The following is a 15,329-nucleotide window of genomic DNA, read 5'->3' as shown; positions in this document are numbered from 1 at the left end:
CAAGAAAAGAGATCATGGCAGAATGTGAATGATGTAAGAGCTAAGACATGGTTAAATTCTGGATCTACCTCAAAAGTAGAACTTGTTGAGAGGCACCTGGCTGGTCAGTAGGTTAAGACTTCGACTTTGGCTCAGGTTATGATAACACCATTTGTGAATTCGAGCCCCGCATTGGGATCTGTGCTGACAGCTCAGAGCCTGGAGCCTGCTTTGGATTCTGTGTGTGTCTCTCTCTCTGCTCCTCCCCCACGTGAGCTCTGTCTCAGTCTCTCTCAAAAATAAACATTAAAAAAAAATTAGAACTTGTTGAATGTTCAATGTGGGATGTAAAGAGATATAGAGAATGGTTTCCAAGTTTTTTATTTGAGCAACATGGAGGAGGGAGCTTCCACTTACTGGAACTGGGAAGACAATAGAATGAGGACTGTGGAAGGTCAGGAGTTCTCTCTGAAACATATTAAATTGGAAATGCCTACTAGATGCTGAAGTGGAGGTACTAGGTAGGTAGCTGGATAGACAAGTTGAGAGTGAAGGCTCTCTAGATCACAGGTGAAAATTCTGAAGTCATCAGTACATGGCAAGTAGTCAATGCTACAGGAAGAGATGAAATCACCCACGGAGTAAAAGGTATTTAGAAAAGAGAAGGGATCACAGAAGTGAACGCTGGGGGAACTCCAACATTTAAAGGCTGGGGAACTGAGGAGCAACCAGTCTAAGTGACTGAGAAAGATCAGCCAAAGAGGGTGAAAGAAATCCAGATATATGTGGAATCCTGGAAGACAGGTAAAGAAAGCCTTTGGGGGAGGAGAGAGTATGCCACTATCATTCCTTTACGTATTGTGTGTGGTTGTTTTCAGGCCACAACAGAGTTGCATAGTTGTGAGAGACCATCTGGCTTACAACGCTGAAAATACTATTTGACCCTATAAAGAAAACCCTTAATCTAGAAGATCCTTAATCTAGAAGAATTAGAGGGCAAATAAATGAAGAAAATGTGGTACAATTTTCAGGCAGCACCAAGGCCTCCGGAGTCCAGTGGTCATGACTTAAGAGTGAGACCATTCAGCATGATTACCCTCAATCTTATTCAGCTGTGAGGCTGCATGAGCAGAGTCTGGAGATAGTATAATTTCACTGTGTGTGGCTTTTGCCAGTGGAGAATGATGAAGCAAGGAAGGGAACTGAGACACGCAAGGAAATGACTATAAATGTTATGAGGAAGGACTTACAACTGGGCAAAAAGGGGAAAGAGCATGGAAGACATGAAGGAAGGGAAAAGGTAGTAGGAACAACAGGTCAGGTCAAAGAATTGTGGGACTTGGTACCACAGGGAGTAAACAGAAAAGGTAGGAGGTGTGGCTGAGTGGACTGCCTGGAGGGGCTCCATTTACAGGGAATAACAAGGTCAAGATATTAACCACAAGAAGGACAGGTGAAAGCAGGGAACAGAATACAAGACATTGAAGGAGAAGAGGCCAAAAATTGAAAGGCAGGGTACTGAAAGGATAATCCATGTGGATACTGAAATCCCACAGAATTACCACAGATCTAATGTTGGAGAATCACAGGGAGCCAGTACCTACACCATCAAGCATGGAGGCAGATAAGTTTCAGAGATGAATGTAACAGAGAGATAGTGAGTATACAGTGGGATAGCTGATTGAAAGTCAAGAGAGAATGTTTAGGGAGGAGAGGAGAATGATCTGGAAGTGGCAATGAGGAGTAAAGGGTCAACCAGGCCATCTCCAGGTTTTGTGCTACAAGAGGTATCCATTAGTGACAGGAATCCTTGAAACACAGCTCTCACAAATCTCCTCTGGGAAAAGTTTAGTCACATGTAAATTTAGTAAAATATTACTATATTCTGACTAAAATAACCAATACGTAAGGAAGGCTTAATCCATTTTAACCCAAGAAAAGCAGTGGGCAGAACTCTTTAGGGAGCTGTGAAACATGACACAGGTAATAAATAAATGAAGTTTTTTATTGCCCCTCTTTTATACACTTTGGCAAAAAGGAGTATCACAGTGTGATGATGCCCTGTTCCCTCTCTATGCCAATCCTTTTGTCCTAGACCATAGTCTCCTTTGGTACTATGGCCTCACTAAGGCCCTACAGGATTTGACCACCATCTATTTCTGCAGCTTCATGTTGTTCTTGATGACCCCTTTTGGCATGTTTTCAGACATGTCAAAGTTCTACCCCAGCAATTATCATTACCTCTGCTTGGATACCCTTTCTATCCTTGGTCCCATACAAAAGCTCCTCCTCTCAAGGAGCTTAGTGAAGAGGAGGCAGTTAAACAAGAAAGCAAAGTATGGTCAATATCATGAAGGAAAGAGAGTGATGTGAGCCAGAGCAGTCAAAGGAGAGGGGAGGGTAGATTTCCAACAAGGTGCAAATGCAATTCAATGTGGAAAGGATAGTGTTTTTTAAAAATGGTGCCAGAGGGACGCCTGGGTGGCTCAGTTAGTTAAGCATCAGATTTGAGTTCAGGTCATGATATCGAAGTCCATGAATTCAAGCCCCACGTCAGGCTCTGCACTGACAGCTCAGAGCCTGGAGTCTGCTTTGGATTCTCTCTCTCTCTCTCTCTCTCTCTCTCTCTGCCCCTCCCTCACTTGCACTCTGTCTCTGTCTCTCAAAAAAAAATAAACATTTAAAAAAAAATTTAAAACTGGTGCCAGAATAATTAAGATTCCGATATCTGCCCCCAAAAAACAAAAACAAAAACAAAAAAGGAACTGGTAACATATACAAAAATTAACTCAAAACAGATTGTATACATAAAACCTTGTGGCCTTAGGTTAGACAAAAACTTCTTAGCTACCACACCAAAAGCATGATCCATAAAAGAAAAAAATGATAAATTGAACCTAATAAACCAAAAAAGCTTCTGCTCTTCAAGACACTGTTAAGAGAATGAAAACTCAAGACACATACTTTGATTGATAAAACATTTGTAAATTATTTATATCATAAAGGAATATGAGAAATATATATCTTTTTAAAACTTGTACAACTCAATAATTATACAATAACTTAATTTTAAAAATGGGAAAATATTTGAACAGATACTTCACCAGGAATACAGAGATGGCAAATAAGCAAATGACAGTAGCTCAACATCATCTGACTCATTAGATAAAGCCAAATAAATTACAAGATATGACCATATACCTATAAAAATGACTTTTTAAAAAACTAACAATACTGGCAAAGATGTAGAGCAACAAGGGCTCTCAGTCATTATTGTTAGGAAGGCAAATTGGTACAAACATTTCGGAAAGCAGTTTGACAGCTTCTTAAATACATACCTACCATTCTACTCAGCAATCTTACTCCTAGATATCAACCCAGATGAAATAAAAAACTTATATTCACATAAAAGCCTGTATGTGAATGTACACAGTGATTTTATTCAAAACTGTTAAAAACTGGAAACAGCCCAAGTATTCCTCAAATAAAGAATGAACAAACTCAACTGTGACACATCCATACAATGGAATACTACTCAGCAATAAAAAGGAACATGCAACAACATGGACAAATCTCAAAAGTATTGCATTCAGTGAAAGAAGCCAGCTCAAGGCTACAATAATTCCATATGTAGGACACTCTGGTAAAGGCAAAACAACAGGAGCAGAAAACTGATCAGTGATTGTCAGAGATGGAGGAGGACTACAAAGAAGCACAAAGGAATAACAGGGGATGGAAATGGTGATAGAAATGTTCTATATCTTTGATTATAGTTGTAGTTACACACTACACTGTATGTGTTCATCAAAACTCCTAAGACTTTATAATAAAAAAGGGTAAATTTCACTACACATAAATTATACCTCAATAAAAAAGCTTAATTTATGAAGATATAACAAAATTTTCTAACTAAACATAAGTAATCAATTCACGAGAAAGCAGAGGCTAACAAAAACTTAGAATATGTGAGGATAAACTAGGTCATTGAGACAATAAATGATAATTTGTAAGCAGCAATAAAAAAGTAAATATACACCAAAATAAGCAAATGCAAAAGGAGATTAAACTATTTTCTCCAATTGCTCAAATTACAATTCAGTATGAAGTTCTTTTGGCTTTCAGAGTTAGGTGGAAACTGCAAATTAGATTTCTTTTCTATACAACAGAATCTCTGTTACCATATGACAAGCAGCCTGTCTTCTCCCAAAACAGAGATCCCCTAGAAATGATCCCAATGGCCCATGTCACAGTAGAGAAGAATTAACATGACATCAGTATAAATGTATGGCTTAAGAAGGCTGTTAGAATTAATTGCTTATGGTGGCAACAGACGCAAACTGTTGGAGCACTAAATAACTGCCAAAGCCATGTAGGAGGGCCTGGGACAAGGAGGTACAACGACAACATAAACAAAACAAGACTTCTCAGCAAAATTTGAGAAAGTTAAGCCTCATCCCTCCAAAATGAAAATAACAGTTCTGAGCTCCTAGGGTTGGGAAGATAAATGTGATATTACAACTAAAGTACTTGTCACAGTGAATGCACTTTAGCATTTGGTATTATCCAATTACCCTAGTGGATTTACTCAAAGCAGCAAAGGAGAAAACCATATAAAAATGTATCTTGAATACTTTAACTTTTGCAAAGATCTTTAAAGATTACTAGACCACTAAAAAAAGTAAAAGTATGTACAAAGAAATTGAAAATAATGGGTAAAGTTCACTTTAGTTTTTAAAAAAAAAAAAAACCTTAAAAAATTTTAAGTGAATTTTCTCTTGATTGGTAAATACAATTAAAAGGCATCTCATGTTCAGGCGTCTGGGTGGCTTAGTTGGTTAAGCATCCAAGTCTTGATTTTGGCTCAGGTCATGATCTCACAGTTCGTGAGCCCTCCCTCGGGCTCCACACTGTCAGTGCAGAGCCTGCTTGGGATTCTTTCTCCCTCTCTCTCTGCCCCTCCCCCCATTCGCTCTCACTCTCTCTCAAAATAAATAAATAAACATTTAAAAAAAAAAAAACAAAGATATCTTTTTATTTTCAAAACTGATTCAATCATTTCTGGCTTAATCCGCAGTGCAAAGTAACATTCCAGCTAAAAGGTATACATTCAACTAAGAAAAATATGGCTGTGCACATTTTATATTCATCTATGAAAAAAACAGCATACAGATGACTCACAAAATACCTTTCTACACATATCATGATAAACAGAATAACAGGACTCCTTGCTGTCTCTATAAGCATAGCTCACACAGAAGGTAGGATAAACTTGACCTAGTTCTTAAGAGGAGAGGTAAAAGGAGATCAGAGAAGATGTCTCATGGTTCTCCCATCTTCTCTTTGGTAAACCCCTGGGTCATATGACAATAGGCTGTCTGAAACTAGCTTGAAGGGGTTAGAGCACCCATTATACCTGGCAAGGACCTGCAGGGCCTTACCCCACATCCAAATCTCAAATACAATTATCTTTTCTTTCCCAATGGTAGCCCCTTCTTCTTCCTATGTATATATTACTTTGTTCAACATATGGCATTATTTTAGTTTATTTTTCAATTTAATACATTACTCAAGTCTGATATTCCAGCAAATAATCCTGTGTCTCCTATCTAATTTCTACGTCTGGTCATAAGCATTTCTGGGACCTATCTTTTGTTAACTAAATGATGACTATGCAATCTCTAAAATACTGCCATATACTTACTTTTTTACATCTGTCAGTTGTCTCAGGCTTAGTATCAGATTATGTAGGATTCCTTAAATGGAAAAAGACCTGGGACAGCCTTAAATGGAACTTGGCTGAGAGGGTTTATCTTTATCCCTCTCCCCTAATAGAGGTTCTACAGCCTTAGCTCTCCCATGTTCCTATCACAGAAACTACCACTTCCTGTCACTTCAGTTTTCAAGCATCTTCCCCTATAAGAGAAAGAAGTAGAAGTGAAATTCTAAAGCCTAGGGTCCTTCTCCTCAGCTTGTATCTCCCTTAGGATACATTTCAAAAATCTTTCACATGCTGTTTGCCTTTACCTTCCTTTCTAGCCTCAATACCCAGTTCACTTTTTAAAATTTGCCCCAACAATTTATTTACTCTGTAACTTAAAATGATCTAGTGTCTGAAAAAACAGACTGAAAGAAACTGAAAATTCTAGAATTCCCAATGTAATCAATTCATGGTTACTGAGAGAATATGGTAACCATGTTTCTTCAAACCAAGGTCTAAAGGGATCATGTACTAAGACACCTGGCACTGTTCCAGGACTCAAGACTTCTCTAGGTAAAACTGTAATCACACACCTTCATTTGTCTATGATAATATGGTTTATAGGGAGCCAAAGGGAAACCTGTACATCTGACGTAACATTATTTAAATTGAACAAAACAGAGAAGGAAAAGGGGGCTGCCAAAATATAATACTGAACAACTTTAAGACTGGCAAACAAGGGAGGGGTGCCTGAGTGGCTCAGTCAGTTGAGCATCCAACTCTTGATTTCGGCTGAGGTTGTGATCCCAGGATCATGGGATATAGCCCTGACTGGGGCTCTGAGCTGAACATGGAGCCCACTTGAGATTCTCTCTCTCTCCCTCTGCCCCTCTCCCCAGCTCGTGCTTGCTCTCTCTCTCTCTCTCTCTCTCTCTAAAAAAAAAAGACTGGCAAACAAAATTCACCTTTAAAAGAAGCAATGGAATAATACTGGGCAATGAGAAAGAATGAAATATGGCCTCTTGTAGCAACGTGGATGGAACTAGAGAGTGTTATGCTAAGTGAAATAAGTCGTACAGAGAAAGACAGATACCATATGTTTTCACTCTTATGTGGATCCTGAGAAACTTAACAGAAGACCATGGGGGGAGGGGAAGGAAAAAAAAAAGTTAGAAGGGAGGGAGCCAAACCATAAGAGACTCTTAAAAACTGAGAATAAACTGAGGGTTGATGGGGGGGGGGGGAGGAAAGAGGGGAAAGTGGGTGATGGGTATTGAGGAGGGCACCTGTTGGGATGAGCACTGGGTGTTGTATGGAAACCAATTTGACAATAAATTTCATATAAATAAATAAATAAATAAATAAATAAATAAATAAAATTTAAAACATAAGGAAATAATTTTTTAAAAAAAGAAAACAGAAAGAAAATCCTACAGTTATGACATCTTGAAGGGGGAGGAATTGTTTTAAACAAGGGACCAGCAACAAGAAATTCTGAAATATTAAATAACTAATAAAATGTGTCCATTAAATTTAGCAATAAAGACGTCTTCCTAAGAAAAAAAAAAGAAGATATTCTGGAATGAACTTTGAGTTCTACTATATTTAAATTATTTTAGCTAAGGGGCGCCTGGGTGGTGCAGTCGGTTAAGCGTCCGACTTCAGCCAGGTCATGATCTCGCGGTCCGTGAGTTCGAGCCCCGCGTCAGGCTCTGGGCTGATGGCTCAGAGCCTGGAGCCTGTTTCCGATTCTGTGTCTCCCTCTCTCTCTGACCCTCCCCCGTTCATGCTCTGTCTCTCTCTGTCCCAAAAATAAATAAACGTTGAAAAAAAAATTAAAAAAAAAATAAATAAAATAAATTATTTTAGCTAAATCCTCAATGAAAAATCTCTAGACTGGGGTGCCTGGGTGGCTCATTCCATTAAGCGTTCGACTCTTGATTTTGGCTCAGGTCATGATCTTGCATTTTTGAGTTTAAGCCCCTCATCAGGCTCTGAGCTATCAATGTGGAGCCTGCTTGGGATCCTCCCCCTCTATCTCTGCCCCTCACCCACGCATGCCCCCCCTTTCTCAAAATAAAAAAAAACTTTAAAAAAAAGAAAAATCTCTATACTTGCTAAGAAATGCAAAAAAGAGCAGTTAATTTCAAATAAGTGTAACTGCCAAAGATAAATTTTCAAAAATGGGAAGAATATTAGAGCATAACATGCATATTTACTAAAGGTAATACTAACAAAATCTAAATGCTATATCCCAGTCTACTACATCATAATATTTATTTTAAAGGTATTTAAAATGAGAGTTTTTAATCTTTTATTTATGTTATTGAAACTATAAATGTGATTCCTACTTCCCTGATCTTCAAACCAGTAGTAGATACATATCTTACAAGGTGTTAAGTAAATTTTTAAAATACAGCATCATCTAAATCAAATTTCCTTCCAATAAATGACAAGAAATTGTAAAAATTAAAGTTCCCAGTAAAAGAGCTTTTAGAATCAGGTATTTTGTATTAGGAATACTTAAAATCTTAAGCAGAGAAAGCTATATTTAATATGGTTAAAAATGAGGTCTGATACATATTCCTAAAGAGAGAAAATCTATTTGTAGTAAAATATAAAATTTTAAAAGCACCCTTCTTCTTCCTCCTCTTCCACACACTGAAATACATACATACATACCAGTACAAATAGGTATAGTCTGGGACTATGTTAGGATCAAAATCAGTCTGGAAATACCTAAAAGGTATGACACTATCTATGTCCAGCCTGGATGAAGGTGGAGCTTCACGAAAGCATAAATGTAGACTAAGAAATAGCTCCTGGCTACCTACAAGAATTCATAATTTAAGCATTTAACATTGAACAAGAATAAAATGATTCAAGGTGAACTTATTTTCCATATAAAATATAATCAACATCTTGAAAAAAAAATTAAAAAAAAAATAAAATATAATCAACATCTGTCCTCAACAATATAAAATCATGGCTATGAAGGATACAAAGAATATTACAGGCTCTCTTCCTGAAGACAGATCATTTAATAGAGGGGGAAAATGCAAGGCTCATTACAATTTAATTGATGCAAAAAGTTAAGTAACAATACAAACATAAGTTAGGAAGTATTACAAGGTAGCATGTGACTAAGTGGCAAACGAGTAGTATGACAGATTGTCAAGGATTAGAATTCTCTGGAAAAGTTTTAGAGAAGGTGAGAAAGGAACTTGGTCTTTCATTATCCCATAATGATTATAGGATATGGATCAGTAGGAAAGAAGTCTCTCCAGATGATGAAATGAAAATACATCAAAGCACTGAGGTGGTCATTAATTCCAAGACATGAAAGTAAAGAATTAAGAATCACAACTTTGAAATGGAAAATAATATGAGGGAAGCCTCTAAGATACAAACATCCTCACTGAAAGATAACTAAAAATGAAACATAAGAGTTCTGAAGCATTGCAGCTGAAAGAGGAAATGACAAATACAGATAAGAACTGAAAAAATATGGATACCATTTAAAAGTTTTGGTAAGTGGGAATTTATAGGTGCTTTTCTCAGGAGAAAGGAAAAGGTAGTTAATGTTATTTCAAGATCTATTATCGCAGTCAGCAATATATAACTATATAGTCAAGATCTTTTGAAATAAAACTTATGCAATTACTAATAAGGGGCATCCTGGAGACTGGCAGAAACAATATGCCAAGAGCAGATCTCACCATCACCAGCTATGATTCCATCAGCAAAATACAAAACTTACAGAGTCTTGATGTCCTCTTCTCTTAAAAAAACAAAACAAAAAAAACCTGGAAACCTGAGTATCAAGCGAGATTTAATATAACTCTTTAAATAATAAAGGTAGAATGAAAATGAAAATAAAACATACCCAAATTTGTGGGACACAGCTAAAGCCATGCTGTGAGGAAAGTTCACACCATCAAGTCCATATATTAGAAATGAGGAAGTCTCAAATCAATGATCTGAGGTCTGCCGTAAAAACTTAGAAAAAGAGCGGGGCGCCTGGGTGGCGCAGTCGGTTAAGCGTCCGACTTCAGCCAGGTCACGATCTCGCGGTCCGGGAGTTCGAGCCCCGCGTCAGGCTCCGGGCTGATGGCTCAGAGCCTGGAGCCTGTTTCTGATTCTGTGTCTCCCTCTCTCTCTGCCCCTCCCCCGTTCATGCTCTGTCTCTCTCTGTCCCAAAAATAAATAAACGTTGAAAAAACAAAACAAAAAAAAAAAAAACTTAGAAAAAGAGCAAAATAAACCGAAAACAAGCAAATGAAAGGAAATAAAGATCATAAATCAGTTATATTTAAAACAGAAAAACAAGGGCACCTGGGTGGCTCAGTTAAGCATCAGACTTCCGCTCAGGTTATGATCTAACGGTTTGTGATATCAAGCCCTGCATCAGGCACAGAGCCTGCTTCAGATCCTCTGTCTCCCTCTCTCTCTCTGCCCTCCCCTGCTCCTGCTCTCTCTCTCTCTCTCTCAAAATAAACTTTAAAATAAATGAATAAATAAAATAGAAAAACAACAGAGAAAAATCAATGAAACAAAGCAGGTTCTTTGAAAAGATGAATGAAATTGACAAACTTCTAACAAGACTAACCAAGAAAGGCAGAAGACACAATATAACCCTATTAGGAATGGAACAGGGAGGGATGCCTGGGTGGCTCGGGTGGTTAAGTGTCTGACTTGGCTCAGGTCAAGACCTCACACTCTGAGTTCAGGCCCAGCATCCAGGCTCTCTGCTGACAGTGCAGAGCCAGCTTCAGATCCTGTCCCCACCCCACCCCCTTCTCTCTGCCCCTCCCCTCCACCCACATCCTTTCTCTCTCACACAAATAAAACATTAAAATTAAAAAAAAAAATAATGGAACAGGGAATATTATTACAGGCCCCAAAGACATCAATATTAGGGAATATTATTAACAACTTCATACACATAAAAATAACAACTTAGAAGGAATGGATCACAAAACCACCCGCTACCACAACTCACCCAATATGAAATAATATTAATAGCCACATAACAACTAAGGAAATTAAATCTGTAATTTTAAAACTATAAAAAAGAAATCTCCACGCTCATATGGTTTCACTAAAGAAGTCTATCAAACATTTAAGGAAGAATTAACACCAATACTATACATACAGTCTCTTCCAGAAAAAGGAGGGAACACTTCCCAATTAATTTTATGAAACTATTATTACCCTGATACCAAACTAAATAAAGACAATACAAAAACCTACAGACCAAAATCCCTCGTGAATTTGATAGAACATCTACAAAAAAATCTACATCTGTGATAAAAGACTGAATGTTTTCCCCCCATCACAAACAAAGCAAGGATGTCTGTTCTCACCACTCTTATTCAAATAATGTTACAAGTCCTAACCAGCATAAATAAGGCAGCAAGAGGGGCGCCTGGGTGGCGCAGTCGGTTGGGCGTCTGACTTCAGCCAGGTCACCATCTCGTGGTCCGTGAGTTCGAGCCCCGCTTCAGGCTCTGGGCTGATGGCTCAGAGCCTGGAGCCTGTTTCCGATTCTGTGTCTCCCTCTCTCTCTGCCCCTCCCCCGTTCATGCTCTGTCTCTCTCTGTCCCAAAAATAAATAAACGTTGGAAAAAAAAAAATTTAAAAAAAAAAATAATAAGGCAGCAAGAGGCAAACAGACTAGAAAGAAAGAAATAAAACTGTCTCTATGTGTAAATGACAAGATTTTCTATGAAGAAAATCCCAAGGAATCTAGGAGGAATCCCAGTTCCTAGAATAAATGAATTCAGTAAGGTCAAAGGACACAAGATAAACATACAAAAATCAACTGTATTTTCACATGTTAACACTGAATATGTGGACAATAAAATTAAAAATGCAATACAATTTACAATTGCTTAAAAAATGAAATGGGTTTAAATCTAGTAAAACATACAGGACTTGTATGCTGAAAACTACATAATGCTGATGAAAGAAATGAGAGAAAATATAAAGAAATTGGAAGAGATACCATGTCTATAAATTGGAAGATTCAACATAGTAGAGACTTCAATTCTCCCTAAATTGATATACAGATTTAATACAATTCCTATCAAAATCCTACCAAAATTCTCTGTAGATATAGACAAGACTATTCTAAAACTTATAATGAAAGGCACAGTAACTAGAATAGCCAAAATAATTTCTGAAAAAATAAGAATAAAGTGAGAGGAATAAGTCTACTCTATTTCAAAACTTACATAGCTACAAGAATCAAGACTATGTGCTAGTGCTAATAGGGAACCCAGAAATAGATCCACACAGGTATGTTCAAATGGTTTTTTGGCAAAGGGCAAAAGCAATTCAATAGAGGATAGACAACATTTTCAATAAACGGTATTGGAGCATCCATAGGCCAAAAAATTACACTTGATCTAAGTCTTATACCTTATACAAAAATTAACTCAAAATGGGTCATGGGCTTAAATGTAAAACACAAACCACAAAACTTTTAGGAGAAAAATAAGAAAACGTTTGAGATCCAGGGTTAGGCAATGAGCTCTTAGACTTGACACCAAAAGTATAATCCATAGGAGGAAAAACATAAAATAGATTTAATCGAAATTGAAAATTTTTGCTCTGCAAAAGACTCTGTTAAGAGGATGAAACAACAACAACAACAACACAACAGACTGAGAAAACATTTGCAAACTATGTATCAAGAAAGGACTAGCATCCAGAACATATTTAAAAAGAAAACTCTAAAATCAACAGTAAACAAAATCCAATTCAAAAATGGGCTGAAGAAATGAAGAGACATTTCACTTGAGAATATGCAGATGACAAATAAGCCCATGAAAAGATGCTAATATCATTAGCCACTAGGGAAATGCAAATTAAAACCACATACCTGTGATACATACATACATATATACCTATCAGAATGTCTAAATAAAAAATAGGAACACTAAATGCTGATGAGGATGTGGATTGATCCCTCATAACATCTCTGGTGGGAATGGAAAACAGTACAGAAACTCTGGGAAACAGTTTAGCAGTTTCTCATTAAAACTAAACATGCAACTGCCATGTGACCCATCAACTACACTCCTGGCAATTTATCCCAGAGGACTGAAGACTTATGTTTTCTTTTTTTATATATATACTAAATGTAATTTATTGTCAAATTGGTTTCCATACAACACCCAGTGCTCATCCCAACAGGTGCCCTCCTCAATGCCCATCCCCTACTTTCCCCACTCAGCCCTCAGCTTGTTCCCAATATTTAAGAGTCTCTTATGGTTTGCCTCCCTCACTCCCTCCTAACTTTTTTTTCCCCTTCCCCTCCCTCATGGTCTTCTGTTAAGTTTCTCAGGATCCACATTAGTGAAAACATATGATATCTGTCTTTCTCTGCCTTACTTACTTCACTTAGCATAATACCCTCCAGTTCCATCCACTGAAGACTTATGTTTTCATTAGGTGACATTATATATTACTATACTGGAATGTTTATAGAAACCTCCTTCATAGTAGCCCAACAATGGAACTACCAGATGTCCTTCAAACAAAGGTGGTATATCCATACCATGGAATACTACTCAGCAATTAAAAGGAGCAACTCAATGACACATCCAACAACCTGGATGAAAGCTCCAGAGAATTTTGCTCCATGAAAAAAAAGCCAATTCCAAAAGATTATATACTATGTGAGTCCATTATATAACAGTCTTGAAATAAGAAAATTATAGAAATAAAAAAGATTAGTGGCTGTCACGGGTTAAGGAGGAAGTGAGGTAGAAATGCAGTGGATGTGGTATAAAAGGGAAAGTTGAGGGATGCTGTGATGATGGAAATTTACCTTCACAGTATCAATGGCAACGTCCTGGTTGTGGTCTTGTTCTATGGTTTTACAAGATGTTATTATTAAAAAAAAACTGGATAAATGGTACAGAGGATTCTCATTATCTCTTAACTGCAAGACTGCACCTGAATCTTCAATTACTTCAAAATAAAAAGTTTAACTAGAAAATAAAAGTACACTTACTATTGCAAAATAAGTACAGCAGTTGACAAGCAATCCAACACCAATTAAATGAAGTGATCTCTTCAGCTCAAGTTTAATTCTGAAGATGACTGTGAATGAGTTTATAAAATATTTTCCTCACCCACACATGCACACAAAGCAACTGTAATGCAGTTCAGACAGAAAAACTGATATTTCTCTAAACATGTGACTAAAGTGTCCAGAGACCTGGGCTGAATCAGGGAGAAAAATCCTTGTCCAGGATCTATCAAAGAAACTGGCTGTGTAACTTTCCACACATCACCTAATCTCTCAGGCTACAATCTGAACTCTGTTTCCACAATCTAATTTAAGAGCTTAGACCAGTAATTCCCAAACTTTTTGGTCTCAGGCCCACATAGAGCTTTTGCTTACCTGGCTTACAACCATTAATATTTACAGTGTTATTAATTAAAACAGAAATTTCTTATTTTTTTAAGTTTATTTATTTTGAGAGAGAAACAAAGACAGCAAGCAGGGGAGGGGAAGAGAAAGACAGAATCCGAAGCAGGGTCCATGCTGTCAGTGCAGAGCCCAACACGGAAGGGGGGGGGGTGGGGGGGGGCAGGCAACCATGAGATCATGACCTGAGATGAAACCAAGAGTCCCAGAGACTGAGCCACCCAGGCACCTCTAAACAAATTTTTTTTAAAGGACAAGTACACACATTAGCCCTCAGAATGGTGAGGTCATTCCACATCATGTAGCCTCTGGAAAACTCGTTTTATGCTCATAACAGCAAGAGTGTGAAAAAGGCAAATAACAGCTTGGTATTGTTACAAAAATAATTGTGACCACACTTTGGGAGCCACTGGCTTACTATATCAAGTGAGGTAAATATATAAGTGATTTTAAAAGTATAAAATATTGTGGGTGCCTGGGTGGCTCAGTGGTTGAGCATGCCACTCTTCCTCTCTGGTCATGATTCCAGGGTCCTGGGATCCAGTTCTGCCTCGGGCCAGAGCTGATCAGGGTGTCTGGGTAAGATTCTCTCTCCCTCTGCTCCTCTCCCCTGCTCTCTCTCCCTCTAAAGTAAAAAAATAAAAAAATAAAAAAAAGTATAAAACATTGAACAAATTAGTCACATACATCATTTTAAGGTTCAACGGTGCCAAAGCAAAAAACAAAAACAAACAAAAAAGGCTCAAATCGTAAAGAGTAAGGGAAGAGTATACAAATGTAAAATATTACACTACTATTGCATTAATCTGTGCCTCCAAAACCGTTACAAAAATGATGGATCCACAATCGCTGTTTCAGATTTAACTTTTGGCTAGACAGAGAAGCCGTGCAAAAAACTCCCAGCCACTCCAGCAACGTGGGGTCGGGAGGCTGGGGAGTCCGCCCTGTGCCTCCGCTTCTGGCAGCGGGAACAGCCCCGCTCCCTGCCTCCCGCGCTAAGAGAGAATCCCTTCTCCCAGCAGGGTCGGACCATCCGGCCTCGGGAGCCCAGGGATTACCGGCCGAGAGGGCAATGGGAGCTGAGGAGCGGCGCGGCTCACAATCCCGGCCACGACTGGACGGGGCCTGACTGTGTTAAGGGGCCCCAAGCTCCGGACTGAGGAAGTTACGCTGGGACCCTGGGAAAGGCGGGGCGGCGGCCCGGGGAGT

The 15,329-nt window shown here is 38.2% G+C and overlaps 1 protein-coding gene across 4 annotated transcripts in view; it reads right to left on the bottom strand.

The window, feature by feature from the left end:
- SEPTIN10 (septin 10) overlaps positions 1-15,329 on the bottom strand; it is a 66,536-nt gene that overhangs the window by 50,662 nt on the left and 545 nt on the right. The window contains exon 1 of one of the 4 annotated variants that reach the window (XM_030310255.2): positions 13,515-13,537. The exons of 2 other annotated variants lie outside the window; for them this stretch is intronic. The gene's annotated coding sequence lies outside the window, so the exon portion shown is untranslated. Of the gene's footprint in view, positions 1-9,563; positions 9,635-13,514; positions 13,538-15,329 lie in introns of those variants that run through there. One more of the 4 variants, XM_030310256.1, reaches the window with a different exon arrangement.

The sequence above is a fragment of the Lynx canadensis genome, chromosome A3 (assembly GCF_007474595.2).
Source record: "Lynx canadensis isolate LIC74 chromosome A3, mLynCan4.pri.v2, whole genome shotgun sequence".
Lineage (NCBI taxonomy): Eukaryota > Metazoa > Chordata > Mammalia > Carnivora > Felidae > Lynx > Lynx canadensis.
Note: the sequence above shows the minus strand (reverse complement) of the source record. Positions and strands in the feature narration are given on the sequence as shown.